Source organism: Diabrotica undecimpunctata, chromosome 2 (genome assembly GCF_040954645.1).
Source record: "Diabrotica undecimpunctata isolate CICGRU chromosome 2, icDiaUnde3, whole genome shotgun sequence".
NCBI classification, from domain to species: Eukaryota; Metazoa; Arthropoda; class Insecta; order Coleoptera; family Chrysomelidae; genus Diabrotica; species Diabrotica undecimpunctata.
The window spans coordinates 10,335,824-10,358,752 of record NC_092804.1 but is presented as its reverse complement, the minus strand read 5'-3'; the positions used below and the strand labels follow the sequence as shown (position 1 = coordinate 10,358,752).

The 22,929-nt window shown below is 32.0% G+C and overlaps 1 protein-coding gene across 2 annotated transcripts in view; it reads right to left on the bottom strand.

Annotated features, from left to right (window-relative positions):
• The window catches only part of LOC140434177 (uncharacterized), a 929,087-nt gene extending 906,488 nt beyond the window's left edge, over nucleotides 1–22,599 (bottom strand). For both annotated transcript variants that reach the window (XM_072522244.1, XM_072522245.1), the window contains exon 1: nucleotides 22,456–22,599. The gene's annotated coding sequence lies outside the window, so the exon portion shown is untranslated. The remainder of the gene's footprint in view (nucleotides 1–22,455) is intronic.
• Between the last annotated feature and the right edge of the window lie 330 nt (nucleotides 22,600–22,929).

Below are 22,929 nucleotides of genomic sequence, written 5' to 3'. Positions count from 1 at the left end.
TTACAAAATAAATAAAATTTTACAAATTAATTTAATTTTTGAAAGATTTTGAAATTTTTAAAATTTAAAAAAAAAATTGTCTTAAACGCCTTTCAGATTTTTATAGGTGAGACATGATGGTTAAAATAACGAAAAATCATTTTAGATCTATCTGGTTAAGATTGTAAAATTCCCCTTGCAATGATTTAAAAATAAACTTAACTTCACAAAAAACATTTTCGGTCTAGCCGGTTAAGATAAAAAATTCTTTACATTATATTTCAAAAATAAAAATATGTTGTTGTAAATTAAAAAGTACTACACCAAAAAAAAAAGAATTTAGACCCCTAAACCCAAACATAATCTCAAAAAAAATTACAACTAGTTTTTTCGTTTTTTATCTTCGGTCCTAATCATCGTAGAAACTTACTTTTTTTATTGCCTACAATATCGTATTTTTCACAAAAACTTTGGCACAAAATTACAACTTTTTAACGTTTTGAGGATTTCGAAAATGTGTTTAATACAAAACTGCTTCGAAATAAAATGCCCAAAAAATATTTATATTTTTTGAGTATCAAATTATTTCCGCGATTTTTTCAGAGTTTTATAGGTGAAATATTATGAACAAAATAATTTTTTATGCATTGTTTGGAGTTGTTTTTTATTTATAAATGTAAAAAATTTTGTATTTAAATTATTAAATCTTTAATAAAAATTCAATTAAATTTTTACGTTGTTTACAGTTTATTTACGTGGGGTCATTTACCCATGAAACAGAACCGAAAAATCACTTGCAAAATCGAAACATTACTGGGAGCTATTTTTTATCTGGAATATTTGGGGAATGTCAATAGAAAGGCCGTATTATTTCGTGGTTATCGAAACTTTTACTACGTCATGACATTTAAGCAAAAAAAAGGACTTTTTTCATTCATTTCAATATTGTGAAAAACTACGCATTCTTGTTTAAAACGTTCTAAAACACCTAAAAGTGGTTAAATACTATTTTAGGACACTGATGATGGAATAATTATTCCGAAAACGTTTTGTCAATTCAACATAGCCCAACCGGGTTTTTTATATACTTTTTTATAAAGGATTTTATTCAGAAATTTAGTATGTTTTTAGTACATAACAAAAGTATGTTTTTTAATTGTTTATAATTATTAAAATAAACAATAAAAATATTTAAAACCCATTTAATAATGTAAGTTTTTATGTAGTTACTACATGCGAAAGGTAGGCACAATCAGTCAAGTATTTTTTTAACAATTATAGTTGTTCATTCCATTTCAGAGAACAAAGATCATTGTCAAATTATTGTACAGGTGCTGCTTTGTCAATACTTAGAATGTTTTTTTTTGGTCTAATTCTCTTTATAACGTCAAAAAATTTGAATTTGTCGCCAAAAAACCTATAAGCTAAAATAAATAAACTTCTAAGATGATTAGAAGCGAAGATATTGGTAAAAAACGAAAAAAAAACACTTTTTAATTTTTTAGAGGTTATGTTTGCGTCTAGGCGTCTAAAATTGGTTTTGTCTAGTACTTTTTAATGGTATTCTTAAATTTGGAATATAGCGGGGGGAATTTTACTATTTTAACCAATTTTTTAAGATAATTTGCCACTCAATCAATCATATATACATTTTTTGAAGCGGCGTTCGAGACAGTTTTTTTAAACAAATTTTAGAAATTTAAAAAACGTTCAAAAATTTGAATTTTACTCACAAATTTGAAAAAAAAATACCATGATGTATGCAAAAATATCCTTAAAACTAAGAAAAAGAATGAGTTTCTACAATAATTATAACCAAAGATATCGTCAAAAACGAAAAAAACAGGTTTTAAATATTTTTGAGGTTATGTTTGGGTCTTGGGGTCCAAAATTTTTTTTGGTCGGATACTTTTTGATATAGAATAACATGATGTTGCAGGCGAAAACTGTGTTGTCTTTAATAAATCTTTTTTAGCCATGTCGCAACGTAGTTTTTTCTATTTTGATACCAGTGATGGTAAAAATAAAGTGCACAGCTAGCGATGATTTATTGCGAAGCTAGTCAAACTACAAATAAGGGTAATATACTTTCAATACCATCATAATACAAACTACCCCAAACTTAAACTCTATACCTATTTGATAACTAGTTTTACTAATGTATTGACTATACATTGCGTACTTTTAGTGATTAATGATCCTGGTAATGCAAAAAAATACCTTTCGGTACTCTTGTTTATTTTTTATGGCTTTTCACGGCATAAAATTTAGCAGTTTGGGCCTGCCTGTCCTGCTCTAACAAAAGATCCACTAACCTGAGACCATTACCCAAAAAAATCGTTTACAAGTATAACGAAACTTCTTGATAAATTTAACACGCTATATCTCATTTTCATAAATAATTTGTTTGAAATTTTTTTTCGGAACCGTCGTTATCTGTCATCCCATAATCGTTTATTACCACGAACAATACTATTGAATAATTTATCTTTAAACTTTTTTGTTATTTGTTCTAACATTTTCAAACTTTTTGTTCTTTTTGAAAGCGGCTGGGATGTTAAAGGTCCCGGCAAACTCATTTACTGACAAACTTTCTTCCTTCGGGACTCGTAAAGGTACCTTAACAGGGAAGAGCGACATTTTCATTTGCGTTTATTTAATTGAAAGGCGGAAGTCATTTGTAGACATGGTGTTGCCGAGTTGCTTTGTGTTTTGCATCTTTGACATATTTGGATTGTGAATATTATATGAAACGCTGTCTAGCTATTTGTCGAGTCTATTGCATTTTATTTCCTTTATTGTGCATTGTATATAAAAGTTATGTGTTATATTGTTGTTAATCTATATGGCTTTTTAAAGTAAGAGTACTTTTTTATTAACTTTCATCCTTTAAATTTTTTAATTTTCTCCGTGCAGCTGAACACGTATCGCCCTCTATTAGTTTTTTTAGACTATGGTATACAGCCAGCAATGGGAATTTCCATTTTAAAATTTAAATTATTTTACTTCTTAGATAATAAGGACTGCCGGGTTATTTATGCTGTGTCTATCCCTTTTTTATGCTGATTTAAATCAACATACCAATATGTTGGTATGTTGATTTTATGTATATTTTGGTTTCATATGCAACATAAATACCTCATATTTATGTTTGTTATGTAAATGTAGACAATTTGAATTATTCTAAATCGTTATTTGGAGCATATATCCATTCAATTTTAAGATTTATTATTTAATGTCTCATAAAATATGTATGTTAAAATTTCATGCTAATTATATACAATTGAACATGTTTGTGTATAATTACAAATAAACATAAGAATAATAGTATGCAAATTGTATAAGAGCGTAATATAATTTTATTATTATATTTGACAATAGAAAAGTTACGATAATATTATAGTGCCATTGAAAACAATTGTAACAGAGATATGTCATGGAATATGTCGTTCTTATTTTGGGTTATTATTCACTTGCCACGCGAGAAATTTTAAACAAATATAAGTATACCCTAAATTGTGTAAATATTGTTGTAACGTAAATTAAACAAATAGTTTGGTACTATTTTGGGTAACACTCTCAGGTGTTTTGAAGGAAATACTTCCGAGCGTTGGGAACTAGGTCAACAGATCTCTAGTCGGGGTATATAGGAAAAAATATCATTATCAAATTCTGGTAATATTAATTCAATTCAATTTCATTGCAGTGTTTTAACTAAAGAAAACTGCTTTAATCCATATTTCCCACCTTGCAGTTGCTGGTTTAATTGGCAACGGGATACCGGGAGTCTGTATTTATCTATCTGCACCCTTTATTAAATTATTCACCAATGGAAACAGATTTCTTATATTTTCTGCAATTATATTTACCGCGTAGCTACACAAGTGCAATGAATTAAGTTAGGATAAAAAAGCTTTAAATGAACAGCAGCTTTTAATATAAATGTTCCATACTTTCTATTTTATCCTAATCATTTAGAAACTCACACCTTCTACATTCTTTTTCAAATTCTTCTATCCGTTGGGTAAGATTTGACATTTTATTGGAGAATTTTTCAACTAAAAACTTTTCTGTTAGCTTCTTCATATTTTGAATGTTTTGTACGTATTCATGGCTAACAGCAGCTAGTTGTGTAGTTTTTTTTTTAAATACTGATCACCAAATTGTAAATTTTTACCTTCATCCAAATAAATATTTTTTATTTCATTACCTATTGATCTTTTTTTTTAAGTTTTTTACTTTTGTAAATGGACTGGATCTAGTTATGTATGTATGTTTATTTACCCGCTTAAATTCGTCTGGAATATTAAAAATACAGCGATCTCGAGTCTTAATTGAGGTAATACAGATTTTATTTGATTTACTGTCTGATGATCCTAGTATTATGAATTGAAATCTCAATTTTTCCATGACCAAAAATGCCGTTCCTTTAGGTGATTAGTATCATAATATTCTCTTATAAACCTACTTATGTTATATTGTTTGTACTTTTCAACAGGCGACCCCGACTAGGGATAAAGCCAGTGAGAATGATGATGATTATAATGAAAGGCAAGATTATAAAAATCTAATCTTACTATAATATAAAAATCTGACACAAATAGTTTAAGATTAATCAACTTAATTTAAAGTGTAATTAATAAAATAAATGAAATGAAAATAGAAAAGATTGAAGTTTAAATTTGCGTCAACCAAAAAGAACCTGCAAGAAACTGGCCAATCTGCTTTTGTTTTTACATAAAAAAAAATAAATTTTCGAAAATTTTGATATTGGAAATGATTTAAAAATTTACGTAAATAAATTGTTTAGAATAAATTCCAGCCTAATTATATAGCCAAATTTTATCACAGTGAAATACGGCCTTTAACGCGGTATAACGAATTTTAATCAATTTAGCTCCTTCGCCATATATTCCTAGGTAAGCCTATTCGGAAAATACACTTACTATACAATAATTATTAATCTATTATCCATATAATAATTGTAAAACGTGAAATTATATTGTATAGAAGCTGCACTGAAACCATATTGATCCCAAATATCCCAGTTCACCTACTATAGTCGTCTAATTTAACCCTATTGCATTTGAATAGGGTGCTACCACGTTGTTATTAATTAGATGGGTAATATCTCATCGGTAGAATAGTAATTATATAATTATAAATAATTATCATGAATAAAAGTTGCAAGTTTTAATACTTTCTATAATTCTAGCGAACTGTATATATTAACATTACAAGCTACAATCACTTAAGCTTAAAATTACAATCATTTATTAGTAGTAAATTTTAAATAAATAACTTTACTACTACAAGTTGTTATGCGAATAGTGAGAAACAACTTATTTGCATTCTTGTGCTTTAAGTTGTTGATAATTTACGTTTTCGGCTCATCAGCCGCCATAAAAAACTTGTTGCTTCTATGTTCAGTGTTTCCTAATGAACTAATAAATTAATGAATGCCAAAAAGTGCTACAGTAATTTTTTAATGACTTAACGCTCCAGCGGTATACATATTTACTACAAAATTCAGCATTTAGTTAAACAGTTCCAAGATTTGAACCTAAATTTCTTAGAGGGGCCTTTACGTTCGGTCTGTTTCATGGTTTAAAGGACACTTCGCGAGTCACTTGATTTATACACTTAGGAATTTCTTTAGAATTGATGAGAAAATCGTCAAATAAATGGGAAGTCAAAATAAATATTATATGTATATATATATATATATATATATATATATATATATATATATATATATATATATATATATATATATCTATATATATATATATATATATATATATATATATATATATATTGTTTGTTGAAAAATTTGAGATTAAGATTCAGATTTATTGTAGAAAACTCTACGCATAATGATTTTGAAACCAGGAATTAAAAAGCTGTGTCACAGAACCACTATTTTTGTAGAGAATGTTGAGGTTAAATTTATATTTTAGCATTTAAGACATTTAAGTCATCTGTATATATACGGGCTTTTAAAGTTTTCATAAAGTTTTTAATTAGAAATTTTATGGTGAATACAAAAGATGAAGTAATAATTGAGTCTTAAGATTTTATTTTCTCTTCTATAGCGCTCTTTAAAATAGTGGCTTTTAGGTCTTACAGAAAAGATCTGTTCTTAAAAAAGCTTGATAAAATGAAAATAGTGTCCATGAATATTCCATCACTTTTTTAAGACGTTGAGTCCCCAATATGTAATGCAATATTTTTTTAAAAGTGTTTTAAAAAGTTTTTTTAAGTCAAATGTTTTGTTGTTAAGGATTCGTGGATATCAATATTTAATATATTACATTGTCTATGCCAAATCGGTTTTTTGGTCGAAAGCTGTTTTGTTCATTGAATACCAAATCTTAATTTTCTAGTATACAAATCAGTTTTGAGCTGATATTTTTTTCGAACAGCTTGCTGAGTGCATAAACTTATTGACTGATGTTTATACTCTTTTTTTAAATGACACTACTATTAGATGTACAGAACATAATTAAATTGTAACCATACATATGTTGTTAACCACCACAATAGAAAAGTCTCGCGAAAATTCTACCAGAAGATAAACACCTGCAGAAAAGAATTCAAATCCAGAATAACAGTATGTAAAGACAGAGATGGTTCCATAATTAGTGACAAAGAACAGATACTAAACAGGTGGGCTAATCATTTTGAAGAACTGCTTAGCGACAGTCATGAAGAAGACCAAATAGAAATTACTTTGCTAAAATGGATAAAAACGCTCAAGAGCCGCCCCCCACCGAAGAAGAAATTAGAGAAGCCATTTCAAAACTGAAAAATAACAAAGCCCCCGGTTTGAACAATCTTCCTGCCGAACTCTTTAAAAATGGTGGTGACAATATTTTTAAACACATGCATAAATAAGTAACCGAAATCTGGCAATGAAAGGAAACACCCGCGGACTGGAAATTAGGTGTAATGCACCCTCTTCACGAAAAGGGAGATATGATGGTGTGTGATAATTTATTATAGAGGCATCACCCTATTTAACGTGGCATATAAAGTATTGTCCAACGTATTGTACAGAAGATTAATGCCCTATGCTGAACAAATAGTTGGGAACTACCAGTGCGGTTTGCGACCCAATAAATCAACAACGGATCAAATCTTTACAGTTAGGCAGATTCTTGAGGAAACCTTGAGTTCGGAGTCGACACCCACCACATATTCGTGGATTTCAAAGCCGCATACGACTCAGTCAACAGACAAAAACTTCTACAGGCTATGGTGGAACTTCAAATGCCGCTTCATCTTGTTTAACTAACAAGATGACCATGAGTTAATCCAAAATGACTTTTCAAGACCAAGACCGAGACAGGGAGACGGACTGTCGTGTCTCTTATTTAACCTTGCACTAGAAAAAGTAATTCGAGAGTGCCATATTAATACGAATGGCACCATCTTTAATAAATCTGTACAAGTGGTCGGATATGCAGATGAAATATACATTATTGCTAGGTCCACAGAATCGCTGAACTAAGCATTTCGATCACTAAGGGCGTATGCACTGAGAATGGGATTAAAAATAAACGCACAAAAAACCAAGTATATGTATTGTACTAGATCAGGCAACCAGATACATAGACTATTAATTGATGATCTGGGACTGTAAGGTGTGGACACCTTCGTCTATCTGGGCTCGCTGCTGACCAAAGACAACAATGTCAGCAAAGAAATTAAAAGAAGAATAGTGCTTGCCAATAAGTGCTATTATGGCTTGAGGAAACAGATGGCCCCAAATTTACCCAGAAAAATTAAAGTTACCATATATAAAACACTAATAAGGCCAGTGTTAACATACGGTTCAGAAACGTGGTCACTTACACAGAACGACCAAGACTTGCTTAAACCATTCGAGAGAAAAATTCTAAGAAAAATATATGGAGGAGTTCAAGAACAGGGTTTGTGGCGTAGGCGCTACAACTTTGAGTTGTACAGAAGCTTTGGGGAACCTGACGTTGTAAAATGTATTAAATTATCACGCCTTCGATGGATAGGACATGTAATTAGGCAAGATGAAGATGCAACGATCAGAAAAATTTTCGACCGAACAGGACCAGTGGGAAGACGAGCCAGAGGAAGACCAAAACTTAGGTATCAAGATAACATAGAGGATGATCTAAAATCCATCGGAGTTAAAGGATGGAGAAGAGTTGCCAGAGACAGGGGCGAATGGAAGATTGTTCTGAAGAAGGCTTTGGTTCATAACGAGCTGTAATGCCACTGATGATAATGACATGTGTTACACAGAGCAAAAGGCAAATCAATGATTTATAGCAAATTAATTTCTTTTAAATGTAAACAAAGCTCATCATTTGGGCTTCTCTAGGTTCTAACGTCTTTTTTTTGTTTATGTTACCCGTTGCTTTGGTTCTGCTTATGACATTTAGGTGATCTGTATATACTGCCAGTTGGACTGATTTCTTTTTCTTGTTGTAGTGCCTATCCGTTTCGGATGTTGGCGACCATCACGGCAATCTGTATTTTGCAAACTGCTGCTCTGAAAATATTTGTAGTTGTTGTGTTGAACCACGTACGTAGATTTTTCAGCCAGGAAATCCTTCGCTTTCTTGATCCGCGTTTTCCTTCTACTTTTTCTTGTAGAATTAATTGCAGCAAACCATATCTTTCGCTGTTCCTGATGATGTGACCGAGGTATTCGATTTTGGCTGTGTTTATTGTATTCCCTTTTGCATTCTTAATTATATCTTCAGGATTCGACGATAAAGCCACATTTCGAAAGCCTCAATTTTTTTGCATGTAGCGCCTGTGAGAGTCCACGACTTAACTCCGTACAACAGTATAGGAAAGATTTACCATCGTAGTAACCTGATTTTTATGGGTACTGATAAATCATGGCGTTTGAATAGCTTAGCCATTTTTTAAAATGCAGATTTTGCTTTCTTGAACCTAAATTTTATTTCTAGCGAATGATCCCAATTTTCATTGACATTCGTACCAAGGATGGACTGATTTACTAATGGAAAAAGACTAAAATCCTAGTAAAAGTCGATTGGTGAAAGCAACACGACCTTACCTGGCAGTTGACAACTGGGAAAAGGTAGATAGCTTTATCTATTTAGAAGTCAACATCACCAAAGATAACATTGACGATGAACAGCTTAGCAGAATAATCATTCCAGCCAATACGGCATACTTTGCTATGATCCAGATGTTTAAATCATAAGACGTACATCAAAGAACTAAGATGCAAATCTACAAGACCGAGAATGAACTATGTGAGTGTGAAACTCGCGTGACCTATCGCAACATAAAAGTTTTTATTTGATTTTTTTTTAGGTTAAAAATGGCCATTTTTTTTAAGTTTTTTTATAACTTAAATTGTTTGTAACACGAAAACAGCGCATCTGAGATATAAGTTAATATAAATTTTTATCGTTCAGAAATCCAAAAAGAATCTTTTTGTTTTTTATTATTATTTAAAACACTTATACCACATCAACCACGCAGGGTTATTAGTGGGATGACAAACACAATATTTTTAATACGATTATGTACATTAAATAGAATAATACAATTTTATATCTTTTAAATAACTTAATACATTTAAATTTTTATCTGTCAAGATGGATTTGAGGTCGTCTGGAATTCCATGCATTCTTCTTTGATTTTGGGAACATGGGCAGTCAAGCAGGAAGTGTTTCACTGTCAATGAAGTGGAGCAGTTATTGCAAATTGGCGGTGGATCTTTAGTGATTAAAAATTTGTGTGTGACAGCAGTATGACCAATCTTTTTTTTTTTTTAGAAAATCGCATCGACCAAATGGCCATTAGCGAAAAATTAGTGGATTACATTAGGTACAATTACTTCAATACAATTTGGTTTATTAAATATTGTGGTACTTATTAATGTCTTTCAAGAAATTCAGAGTATTGTTAAAGTTACAGTCTGCACCTAGAGCTTCTATAAGTGTTCCTGGTATCTTGTTATTGCTTCGTTGTTGATTGTAGAGGGGACATTCACATAGTAGGTGCATTATTGTTAGTGTCGTATTACACGTTTCACATCGCGGCGGTTCGCACTTTTTAATTAAGTAATCATGCGTTAACCTAGTATGTCCGAGTCTGAGGCGCGTTACTATTATTTCTTGGCTTCTTGACTTAGGTAACACATTCCATGCCTCTATGCTGGGTTTCACTTGTTTTAATTTTGAATTCGACACATTCCATTTATTTTTCCACGCACTTAAGATTGATTTTTTTATATAAGCTTTTATATCCGTTGATACTGATGTGTTTACGATCTCGGAAACGTCACTCACTATCGCGTCTTTCGCACTATGGTCAGCAGTTTCGTTGCCTTTTATTCCTATATGGGATGGGATCCAGATGAAATTTATCCCATTATGATTGATATAAGCCTGAAGAAGGATTGTTTTAATTTTTTTTAAAAGCGAGTTTTTTGGATACAGTTGTCGGATGCTTTGTATGGCACTAAGTGAGTCTGTTAAAATAATATATTTGGAGTTTGTTGTCAGATTGATTAGTTCTATGGCGCGATAGAGAGCATACATTTCAGCTGTATAGATAGTACTAATATTAGGTAGTTTGAATTTAAGAACCTTCTCTGGAGTTATTACAGACGCTCCCACACCTTCGGATGATTTTGAACCATCAGTGTATATCTGGGTATGATTTTTATAACGACTAATGATTTTTCTAAAATGGGAAATAATTAGATCAGGATTAGTGGAGTTTTTAACAAATGACGTAAGTTCTAAGTTACATGATGGTATGTTTTGATCCAAGGTCGATTATGATCATATGTGTATGGAAGACATTCAGGTATGACAATATCAAACAGATGCAAATGGTCTTTTATTCTTTTATAGAAAGGTTTATTAGAACGGTGATTTGCATTAAGGTTTGGGTAATTATCGGTAAAAGTATTTCTATAGACAGAATTTTTTGCATTATCTTTAATTTTTGTTGCATATGTTAGACTAAGGTAAGCTCTTCTATCATTTAACGACAATTCATTTGCTTCGCAAAGTAAACTTTCAATCGGTGTTGTACAAAAGGCTCCCAGGCATATTCTGAGTGCTGTGTTATGAATAGTATCGAGCTTTTTAAGTACTGATTTCGATGCTGAGTCGTAAGCTATAGCCGCGTAGTCTAGCTGTGATCGTATCATAGTTCTGTATATAATTAGCAATGTACTTCTGTCTGAACCCCAATTCTTGTGTGCTAGAATTTTTAGTAAATTTAATCTTCTGTAACATTTACATGCTAGATTATTGATATGTTCTTTCCAATTCAACTTTCTGTCAAAAGTAACTCCTAGCAATTTTAGCGAATCTTTTTGTTGTAGCGATTGGTTGTATAGATATAATGAGATTGGTGTACTGACTTTATTTTTAGAAAATACTATATATTTAGTTTTAGTTGTTGAAAAGATAAATCCAGTTTCCTTTGACCATTTGTCAATATCTAACAAGAAACCCTGTGCAAGTTGTGAGAGGTTGTTTAAGTTTTTGCTTTGACCAAATATTACGATATCGTCAGCATATAAGCGGCCTTTAAGTGGAAATTTTAAATTTCGTAGAACATCATTTATGGCAATTATAAATAGCGTAGGACTTATAACAGATCCCTGAGGAATTCCATTTTCCAATTCCACTTTTGACGACAAATTACCATTTACTCTAACTTGGATATATCTTTTATATAAGAAGTTTTTTATAAATGCAAAAAAAATTTTATAAATTTTTTATAAATGTCCTTTGATTTCTAAATCGTACAGTAATCTGATGATACGGTGGCGCCAAGCTGTATCAAAGGCTCTTTCAATGTCGAAGAATATTCTGACCAATCTTTGTTTTGGCGAAAAAACCGATTTTTGTAATTTGATTAAAAATAATTATTTAAACATATTTTTACTAACGTATATAAGACAAATATGTTAAAAGGAGTTCTTTGTGAGTAAAATTGTGCAAAAAATTGAATCAGAATATTTTTCCTAGCGGAAGCCCAGCGGCTTCCTTTACTATTAAAAATTGTGTTATTTGCTCCGAAAAAGAAACTGTTTTTTATCAAAGGAATAAAATTAATAAAGTTAAATGAACTTTTTTGCTTTTGTATATATATCCAGTCACGCCATTTTATCATATTTGATTAACTACATTTTTTAATGTCTGCTTAAATTTAAATATTTCAAGCTCTCCTGATTTTACTTTTTTAACGGAAGTTAAACAAAAGAATAAAAACTAAATAAAAGCTTTATTTACTTTTTGCTTTTATAAATTCACTTGACTTTGTCAGATCTGTAATAAACTTCGCAGAAATTAGGACTAGCGAAACAAGCCCCGAGGAAAGTTTTTCCCTGAGAAAACGTGTCCCTCGGAAACCTCAAGAAATGAGTGGTGAGGTCTGGACGAAGAGAAAGAAAAAGATTGATGACTTAAATTACATGAAACGCGAATCTCCTGGATCTGGATAAAAGAAAAGAAAAAAAGGCAATCACTTCGGGGGAGTCGACGAGAGGGCAAGCGAGTTATTAACCAGAGGTTTATTTTATTGCTAGTTAAATTGTCCTGTGTAAAATAAAAAAAGGGTTAATAATATTAATACAAGGTATTTTCTGCGTTAGAATCATAGAATAAATATTTTTTTTTTTTGATTAACCTTTGTGTCTATACCCAGGTACCTGAATCATTGACGATAGTATAAATATTTTTATTCGAGCTTCTAGTTATTCCTAAAATTATTTGGAACGAAGAGATTTATAATAAAAACCAAAGAAAAAAATGCATATAATATATTAAAATTACCTGTCAAAGTTTTTACACCATTACGTCCACACCCGTGGCACCCGAGTAACACTAATGTTTAGTAAATTATGAAGCTCTGTCTAGTTTTTTTTATAATAAAAGTGCTATGAAAACGTAAATAAAAGTTACATTTTAAACACATTGTCCACACTTACTTATATTTACTGAGTGTTCGTTACATAGTGGACGATTACAAACATTACATGATTTTCGTGTCTTTCTTAGCCGCTTTTTCGCTAAAGACATACAAATGTAGCAGTTTCCAACAATTTTGAGGCGTCCAGTGGAATCTCGAAGTGGTAATGACTCTGCAGTATAACTTGAATCTGTAGGTAGAGGTTTTCCTAACATACACTCAATTCCTGACATTGATGAAAAATTTCGGTATACATTTGGTACTTTAGATCTAGCAGAAATTGCAGGCATCACTAGTTGTTTCCCTAAGTCTTGTAGAAAAATTCTACGCTTACTGGTTTCAGTAGAACTCTGTGGATTATTCTCTGTATAAATTATATAGGTTGCTAGGCAAGCTACGTCTAGGATATTGTAAAAGAAGGCTACTGGCCAACGCAAAGTTCTGCGTTTAGTGGAATAATGAGAAACCATTTTGTCCATGTTGTCTACGCCTCCTTTAGTTGTATTATAGAACTGAATTATTTCAGGTTTATTTTTTGGGCCACTTACATTATCGTTGTCATGCATTGTTGACAGCAAGATAACGCTTTTTTTCTTTTTTGGTACATATGAACAAATAGTAACAAGATCTGCACTGAATCCGTGTAATGACGATTCAGGCTCATGCTCTGGCGAAGGCAGCATTTCTTGTGGAATATATGGTTTGTTTCTTTTCAAAGTACCAACTAATGATAAATTCCAAGACAACAGGAGACGGGCTAGTGGAAGAGTTGTGAAAAAATTATCCATTGCTATGTTTCGTCCAGAATTTTTGTATCGGTAACACAAATCTTTTACTACGCGTTCACCTTGATTAGTTGCACGTCCAGTCGAATTTTTTCCAGTATAAATTTGTCCAGTAAGTGGATACGAATTATTGGCGTCACAAACCCACCAAACCTTGATGCCATACTTGGCAGGTTTTGCTGGCATATATTGCGTGAAACGTGTCCTACCTCTAAAAGGAAATAACTGTTCATCCACAGTAAGAGAATCCGACGGTACATAGTTATGACGTAAATTATCATTGAGAAGATAGAATATATTTGTAATAGCTGCAGCTTTATCATTTTGCAAACGTTCTGCACGTGTTTTGTCATTGTCAAACCGTAAGAATCTGCTGATGCTCCAAAAGCGATTTATGCCCATACTTGCTCGGTACAAAGGATGAGAGTCTGTTTTCCATCAATCTTTCGAGTGCTCTGAATTTGAATGCCGTACTCCTGCTGTAATAAGAATACCTAAGTATGCATCAAATTCTTCTGCTGTGAGTGACTTCCAAACATTTCGAGGTTTGTCGGGGTTTTCAACATTATACTTTTCACAAACGCTATTAGCTTTTCGATTGGTTTCGCGTATAATTATGTCACACATTACGTCACTGAAAACACATTTGAATGTATCTCTAATCGAAAGAGTTTTAGTAGAACGTACTGGGCCCGTTTTTTCACGCAAAAGGTTACGTTTCAGTATTCGACTTGCAGTAAACGGTTTTTTTTTGCCAAATCGTTTTATCGTTTGCAACTAGAACATCACTTTGAGGAGAAGTTTCTTGAAAATCGTCAAAATTTTCATCACTACTATCGTCGCCGTCGATATCGATTTCAATCTTATTATTGATATCAGTAAAAACGTCCTCTATGTCAGAAGCTTCATCTCCATCCGGTTTGCTTTGCGAAACATAGTCCTCATCTGATTCCTGGTTTTCGATATTTTTGTCTACTTCCTCATCTATATCGTCTATAAATTGTTGCAGTTACTTCTGTTGCTTTTCATACGTCATTCTAAAATTGAATGATCTATGTATAAAACGTAAAAATAAACAGTAATAACTTACCTTCTAAATTCGCTAGCACTCACTTCTCTTCTTGCCATTATTACAAGTAATTACAACATAAAACACGCATATAGTCACAAAAATATTAACAACTTGTAAGCACAGTTAAATAAACACTGATAGCAAACAAAGAAAAATCCCAATTGTCTGTTATTTTCGGAATGTACAAGCGAAGTTTACCGAAACAATGCCGGGTACCTGGGTAGCACGGATATAGACTCCCGTATCAGGTACTTGGGTATTGACATAACGGTTAAATAAAAGAAATATGCAACACACTCAAAGAATACTTTGGAAAAAGTTTATTAAAATTGTGATAATATTTCTTTGATCTGAAGCTATTTTCTTATGACATCTTAATACAATGTAATATTTTTGTTAAGAATAAGCCACAATTTTATTAAAAACCAATTTATTTGACGATTCGATTTCCACTTTTCACATTTCTCAAATACAAAACATTAATACATTAAACACATTTTGTTTTTGTTACTTGGTGAAAAATTCTTCTAATTTTTCACCTTTTTTTGAGTTAATTGGCAGATAGTTGATTCGATTACATAACATAAACTTAAAACACCTGTCATAAAAATCATAGCATGTGATTTGTATTTAAAAAGATAACTACATGAAATAGTGACAGTAAAATCGTCCTGTACGTGATCCCATAGTAAATCGTAAAGAAAAACCTGGAAAACACCTCATGATAATATTATTATCCCCAGATGGCAATTGGTCTTAAATTTAGTTTACTATCAATATTAACAGTGTGGTCATGGAGTTGGGATGTCCACATTGTAAAAATGACTGGTACTTTATTATCCTAGCTATGATATGCTGGACGAGCCATCCTGTAATCAACACACCCAGGTATAAGCGGGAATACTTCTCGTTCTTCTTCAGCCTTAAGTAATCCAACTTTGTTGTATTTCGTCATTCCATATTTTACCCTTCAGTCGTTGATTGTGTCCTGAGAAGCTCCATTTTAATTTGGCAGCATGTTCTCCTGCGTCTTTTACTTTAGTGAGCGGGAATACAAGGTGTACCAATACTCATACTCTTATGAAACGCTGCTGTAGGATCAAGAGGAAAGAATTAGCAATACGCAATTTGAATTTAGGAGTGGCTTGGGTACGAAAAAAGCCTTTTTCAGTATTCAAGTTCTGATCCGGAGATGCAGAGATATAAATCAAAATGTAATCAGTATGGATTAAAACTCAATTTTAAGAAAACTAAATATATTATAGTTAGCAAACAAAACTATATACAGGATGACGGTATAAAAGTCGGAAATTCCGTACTGGGTAGACTAGAGAAACTACTCTACTGCAGTACTCTTACTGAAGTAATATCAATGTCACCTGGGATCCAACCGTAGAAATTAAAAGCCGCATAGAACAAGTTCCAGCCACTTTTGTAAAAATGACCTTCGCGTTCGTATAACATATTGCTAAATTTTTTTAGTGCTACTGTATAAAGTGGAAGCTTGAACCCTAAGTGAGCCGATGCTTAAACGCTTAGAAGCCTTTGAGATGTGGTTGTACAGACGACTACTACGATAAATACAACTGGTCAATATAATAAAGAGATGTTGTCTGGAATTCTTCGATCACATTATGAGATACCCTAAAAAATAAGAACCTTTACATCTAATTTTGTAACGAAAAATCCAAGGTAAACGTGGTTCTGGTAGAAGAACAACATCATGGCTGAAAATTTAAGACAATGGTACGAAAAATCGACTACGTCATTATTTAGAGCTGCTGTCAATAAAGTAACGATGGCAAGTATGGTAGCCAACATAATGTTCAACCATCGATAACAGTTATGTAACTAGAACAAGAAGAATCAATAGTAACACCAAATTCTGATTTTATATGTGTTATTTTAAAAAGAAAAATTATGTATCTTACTAGTAGACTTACTAGTAGTGGTATCTTCTTTTTATTGATTTCCTCTGTTAATATGGGTAAACAAATCCTACTGCATTTTATCGAGGAATTTACAACGCAATTGGTTTCGTTTAACTTAATTAGAGCCTGCTTTGTTGAATAAATGTCCTAATTTGTTTCTGCGTCAATATGAGATACTTGAAATTCTTTAGATTTTCTTTTTAAAAACGCTCGTGGTTTTTTATATTCTTCCAAAACAACGTCATGGTGTAATCTCAACATAGATTTAATCGTTGAGTAGATTAATCCTAATTAAGATGGTATGTATTTTGCACTTAATCTAGTGAAATAGGCTAACAGAAGAGTTTCGGGAAATGAGTTTGCGTTGTTTCGAAAGCTTCATTCGTTATAAGTAGCGTGCGTTTTGTTTTAAATGAACTTTCGGAGCTGTTTCCGGTATTAAGGTAGATGTTTTTGCTGCAGTTATTTCTATAGATTCTAGCTGTATATGAGTATTTTCTTTTTATTTTAATCCCAATAATGACCTCAAAATAGTAATAGACAAATATTAAACTCTACTCGTTTGACACTGACACTTTAGATTTGTTTATTTTCTTTCCATGATAATATTATTTAATTTAAGAAATTTTGTTACTGAATTTCAATAGAGAGTTAGACCAATAATTCGTCGTCATTATTTCCTAAAGGAGTAATATATGGCGTTATATGGCAAAAACTAAAAGTTCTTAGTAATATTCTTTAATATATATTATTTTTAGATAAAAACGTGTATCGCACTAATTTTCGTCATTATTTATAATTCTAAATGATTTGCATTCTTAAATCTTATTTAAATATACATAAACTTCATAAAAGGCATTAGCCTACTGGCCATCTACTTTTGTACGATAGTACAGGAAGGCTAGTATATATAGGTTAGGTTAGGTCACTCGACGACTGATAGATTAAGATCTCAGTGCCATTTGACGGTTTTCGTATTTCTGGAGAACAAAATACTGGTACGTCAAGAGTGAGGGGAGTAGGCAGATTAAGACCTCGAACTCAAACGGAACCATATATCTCTTGATAATAGCTCCAAAATAGGTGCCAAAACGTCGAGTTTTAAATTCTCAACGCGCTTCTTCCCGATAACTTAGTAATTTATAGAAATATAGCCATAAGCACCCTGACTAACAGCCATTGATCATTATACTCTTATTTATTTTATTATTTTTTAATCAATGTATACATTGACCTATAATTTTACTTCATTATCATTCTTAGATCAATTCGTTTAATTTTGTAATTTAATTATATTATATTTTTCAAGTAGAAAAACTTTGTACAATTTTGAGAACAAATAATTTTTTAAAAGTTCAATCGAAAGTGCATAAATTTATCTGGAGGAAAATTTAGAGCAAGTAAAACATAACTGGAGCAAATCTGTATGGGATAGTGAAATGAGAATTGAACGTGTCTCACAGTACAACTACTTGGGAACTATAATCAATGAGTTGTGGGACAATACTCGAGCGATTAAATGTCGCATCGGAAAGGCAGGAAGTGCATTCTGGTCTATAAGCTTTGTGTTCAAGAGCCATGACCTCACCCTAGAAACAAAAATAAGGCTCCTTAAATGTTACGTGTACTCAGTGCTTTTGTACAGAGTAGAAACGTGGACATTGAAGGCAAAAACTCTATCAAAACTTCAGGCTTTTAAGCTATGGTTATACAGAAGGATCCTGAAGACACCATGGACAGACAAAGTCACCAATGAAGAAGTACTGCGGAGGATGAACACAACTGCGGATTTGGTCAACATCGTGAAGGGTCATAAGCTGCAGTACTTGGGACATATAATGAGAAATCAAGGCAGATACGAGCTACTCCAATGCATTTTGCAAGGTAAAATTAAAGGAAAAAAGGGCCCCAGGACGAAGAAGAATATCCTGGCTTGCTAACCGGAGAGCATGGTATAGAAAGACCTTAACAACAGACAGGCACCCTAAAAAGAAGCTGCAAACAGGATACAAGAAACATAAATGGTTTCCTTGGTCAACCCAGTTAGACGAGGAATCCACCGAACTTTGAAAAAGAAAAGATTATGTGCTGGATATCTCAATAGATTATCCTACTGACAATTTTATCCCTGGGACATCTGCTCAAGATCCAACCAATTCCAAATAACGGTTATTATGCCGAAGAAATCGGATATCACATTACCACAGACACATTTTACACATAAATTTACAAAAATTTGATACATTTTTAGAAATGAATCCGGAACACTATTTTAAAACTCATATAAAAAATGGACCTTTGTCTTCATTATATTTCCAGTACAATTATTTGCACGACCAGGCTAAAAACAATTTATATACAATCATTAAAAAAAGAGAACTTTTTAATTTTCTCGGTTCAGCTATAAACTATGTAACAGGTAATCCTGATAACTCAGACTTAGATTTGTTAAAAACACACATTACAGCTATCGAACTTGAAGAAAATGAAATCATAAAAAAATTCAATAATCAAATTTTATTTGGACAGTTAATTGATATGCGATTCGATAAACTCCTAAACAAAATAAATAATAATGGCTTTCGACTCTATCCGCCATTAATAAATTATCTACTGCTTTTGACTGTTATGTTGCCTTAAATGTTGCTCTTTATGGCTTGTAAGCGTGGACACTAAAAAAAGTCCATCTGAATAAGTTGGCCTTTGAATTTTGGTGTTACAGAAGAATCCTACGAATATCATGGATTCAAAGAATGTCAAACGTGGAAGTAACTAGAAGGATAGGAAATGAGGCGGAAATAATATTAACTATCAAAAAACGAAAACTTGAGTACTTAGGACATGTGATGAGAGGGCAAAAATACGCATTATTACAACTTATTATGCAAGGCAAAATCCGAGGAAAGCGAAATGTGGGAAGACGAAGAATATCCTTAAGAACTTAAGGTAATGGTTTGAATGCAGTAGTGCAGAACTTTTTAGAGCGGCAGTCAACAGAGTCCGCATAGCCATGATGATTTCCAACCTTCGATAGAAGATGAAACTTTAAGAAGAAGAAGTTGCCTTACATAATGAAATGATTAACCTTCAAAACATTAACGAATCTTTACTCAAACTCTTCAGAACTATCACATTATAAAAATGCCACCCACACCTTTTTATATCAACAACAAATGGTATGAAGACTGCAATGCACATGCTGAATATACGATTTGTAAAAAATTAATCAAATCCAAATTCTTGATACCAAATGTCGAAAATTGTACGAAAATTGTAGTCACAGAAAACTTCTTTTAAGAAACAAATAAAGTAATACTATTAGCAATAGTGCAGCATCACAAGCAGCATTCTAATGACAGATGAAGAAATTTTCATCCCGGAAATTGTTCCAATAAAACTGATACCAGAACATAAGATGCAAATTGAAAAATTAAAAATTCCAGATACCCATGGCTATTTTTAGCCAATAAAAACATTGTATCCTATTCCACAAGTTTCAAGTATCTTTTAGTATTTATTTTCGCTTTTCTGATAAAAAAGAGAAAAAGGATTTTCAAATTACTTTTTGGACCCAAATTACAGCCAGCCCAAATCCAAATTCTAGATCAGTTAATCGCAGAAGTTTCCCAGACGTAGAGGACGAAGCTAAGTCCAAAAGAGGAAGGAGAAATGTAGCCATAAGCACAAAGACCAACAGCCAGTGACCTTTGAACTGAAGCGGAACGTAAAGTCAGCAAATTTCATTGAAACCGGGACAACAAACTCTTTTTTTACATTTCTATAATATCATTCAATTATCGATCTTAGGAGAAGTTATCAATAACATTCGATATGCTGACGATACTGTGATAATGGCAAGAACAGCGGAAGATCTGCAACATCTAGTTGAAAGTATGAATGAGACATGTAATAACTACGGCAAAAGGATAAACGTCAAAAAAACCAAACATATGACCTTCAGTACGAATTCAATACATGACACTAGTATCGCAATAAACGGTACCCAACTCGAAAAAGTAAACGAATACAAATACTTGGGAACCCCTTATCAATGAATCAGGTGACCAAAATCAGGAGATAAAAAGATGTATTGAAATTGCCAGGTCTACATTTATAAAAATGAAAAAATTATTTTGTAATCGTGATATTAGTATTCAGCTACGAACTAGAATGTTAAAATGCTATGTATTCAGTACTCAGGCATGGACTCTTAAACAGAGGAATGTTAAAAATCTTGAAAACTTTGAGATGTGGTGCTACCGGCGTATACTAAAAATAAGTTGGGTGGATAAAATTACAAATGAAGAGGTAATACGCAGAATAAATAACGATCCAGAAGTTGTACTATATATAAAAAAAAGAAGACTTGAATACCTAGGCCACCTAACTGATGAGAGGACAAAAGTACACATTCCTACAAAATATAATGCAAGGAAAAATCCAAGAACGCAGAAATCCAGGCCGTAGAAGAACGTCCTGGATAAGAAATTTAAGAGAGTGGTTTGGCTGTACTACTAACGAATTATTCAAGACAGCAGTAAATAAAATTAGAATCGCCCTAATGATATTCAATTTCCGATAGGAGAGGCACTCAAAGAAGAAGAATCATTCTGAGATCAATTCGTTTCATTTTGTAATTTAATTATGTTAGATTTTTCAAGTATAATTCAGAGCATAAACCGACTTCTTTTTCAAATTAATTTTTTTTTAATTTTTCCAAGTGGATCCGAAATTAATAACAAAAAAAATTTCCCGAATAGTTTCGAATAAAATTTTTTTAGGCGTATCTCATCAAAATAAATATTTTTTCTAACTAGCTAATTTTTGGAAAAATCCTTAATTTTTGAGTTATTTGCAATTTTTTGTTGAAAAAATGCCTTAATAAGTGATTTTTGGGATTTTTTTTTTCTAAAAGATTACTAAATGAACTGCAATTATGTAAAAAGCTTTATAATCTTTAAACCTTCAAATATAGTAAGAATAATTTGACAATGGTAAAGGAATTTTATCTTACTTAAAACATGGAACCAAATATTTCGAATGCACATTTCGAATAACCTATCGCTGTATATGAGAAGCGTGTAAGGTCGCGGCTAAACAGGTGCGCGGCGCTTTAAAACTTTGTTTTAATTTAAAACTAATCTATGTTTTTAGCAAAATAGAAACCACTTATCCTTCTCAAAATATTTTGACTTAAACGCAAAGGTTTAAAGATTATAAAGCTTTTTGAATAATAGTAATTCAATTAGTAGTTTTAAAAAAAATCACAAAAATCACTAATTAAGGCATTTTTCAACAAACAATTGCAAATAATTTATTCTATTTATAATAAAATTATAGTTTGACAACAAATTTCGGGGTAAAAGTGGAAAATTTTATAACAAGTTTATTCTAAAATTTGTTGTTCTTAACAGTAATATAGTTAAACATTAACTTAGTTCTTCTTCAATTTATTCATTCCACAGAAATGTTCCAACAAACCTACGTTAAATAATGTTTTCCTTATTTTTGGACAATTATTGAGTATATTTTATATTCTTCTGATAAAATAAGACAAATAATATAATTTTAAACCAAAAGCCAATAAAAGAATTTAATATAAAATATAAAGAAATAACAATTCAAAGACTTGGTATAGAAAAAGAAACAAATATTTTATAAAACTTTTAATCCACACCAATACCCACTCAAAAATGTATATCCGAATAGCAATATCGTTAAATCCTACCTTATTCCTGTAACTGTAACTTCTCAACTCCGCCGAAAAGTTTCAACAAGCAAATAGGCCTCAAAGAAAACACGAGCGGTTTCACCAGTAAAAACGTGTTAGAGCACGTACCGAGACCCGTCGAGATCCAGAGGAGCGCACAGAATCGTTTTCGTAGCAGAACTGGCTGGGATGAGGAGCATCCAAACGCTCTTCCAGAGAAATTCGGACGCATGCTCCAGATAACAGAAGGTGGCAGGTAGGTGGATTTCCACTGGAGAGGTTTATACTTTCGAAGGGAGTGAAATTTATACTGCTACCTGTTCTTTCCAACTTACGCCAGAGAAAATATACATTATTTAGCAATAAATAGGAGTCTAAATAAAAGTGGAATTTTCCGGGAGTGAGAAATGTATTGCTTCTTAAGAGTACATTGGAAATGTAGGAAGGATTTTAAAAAGTAACAAAAACGGAAAAGTGTACCTGTACATTGTG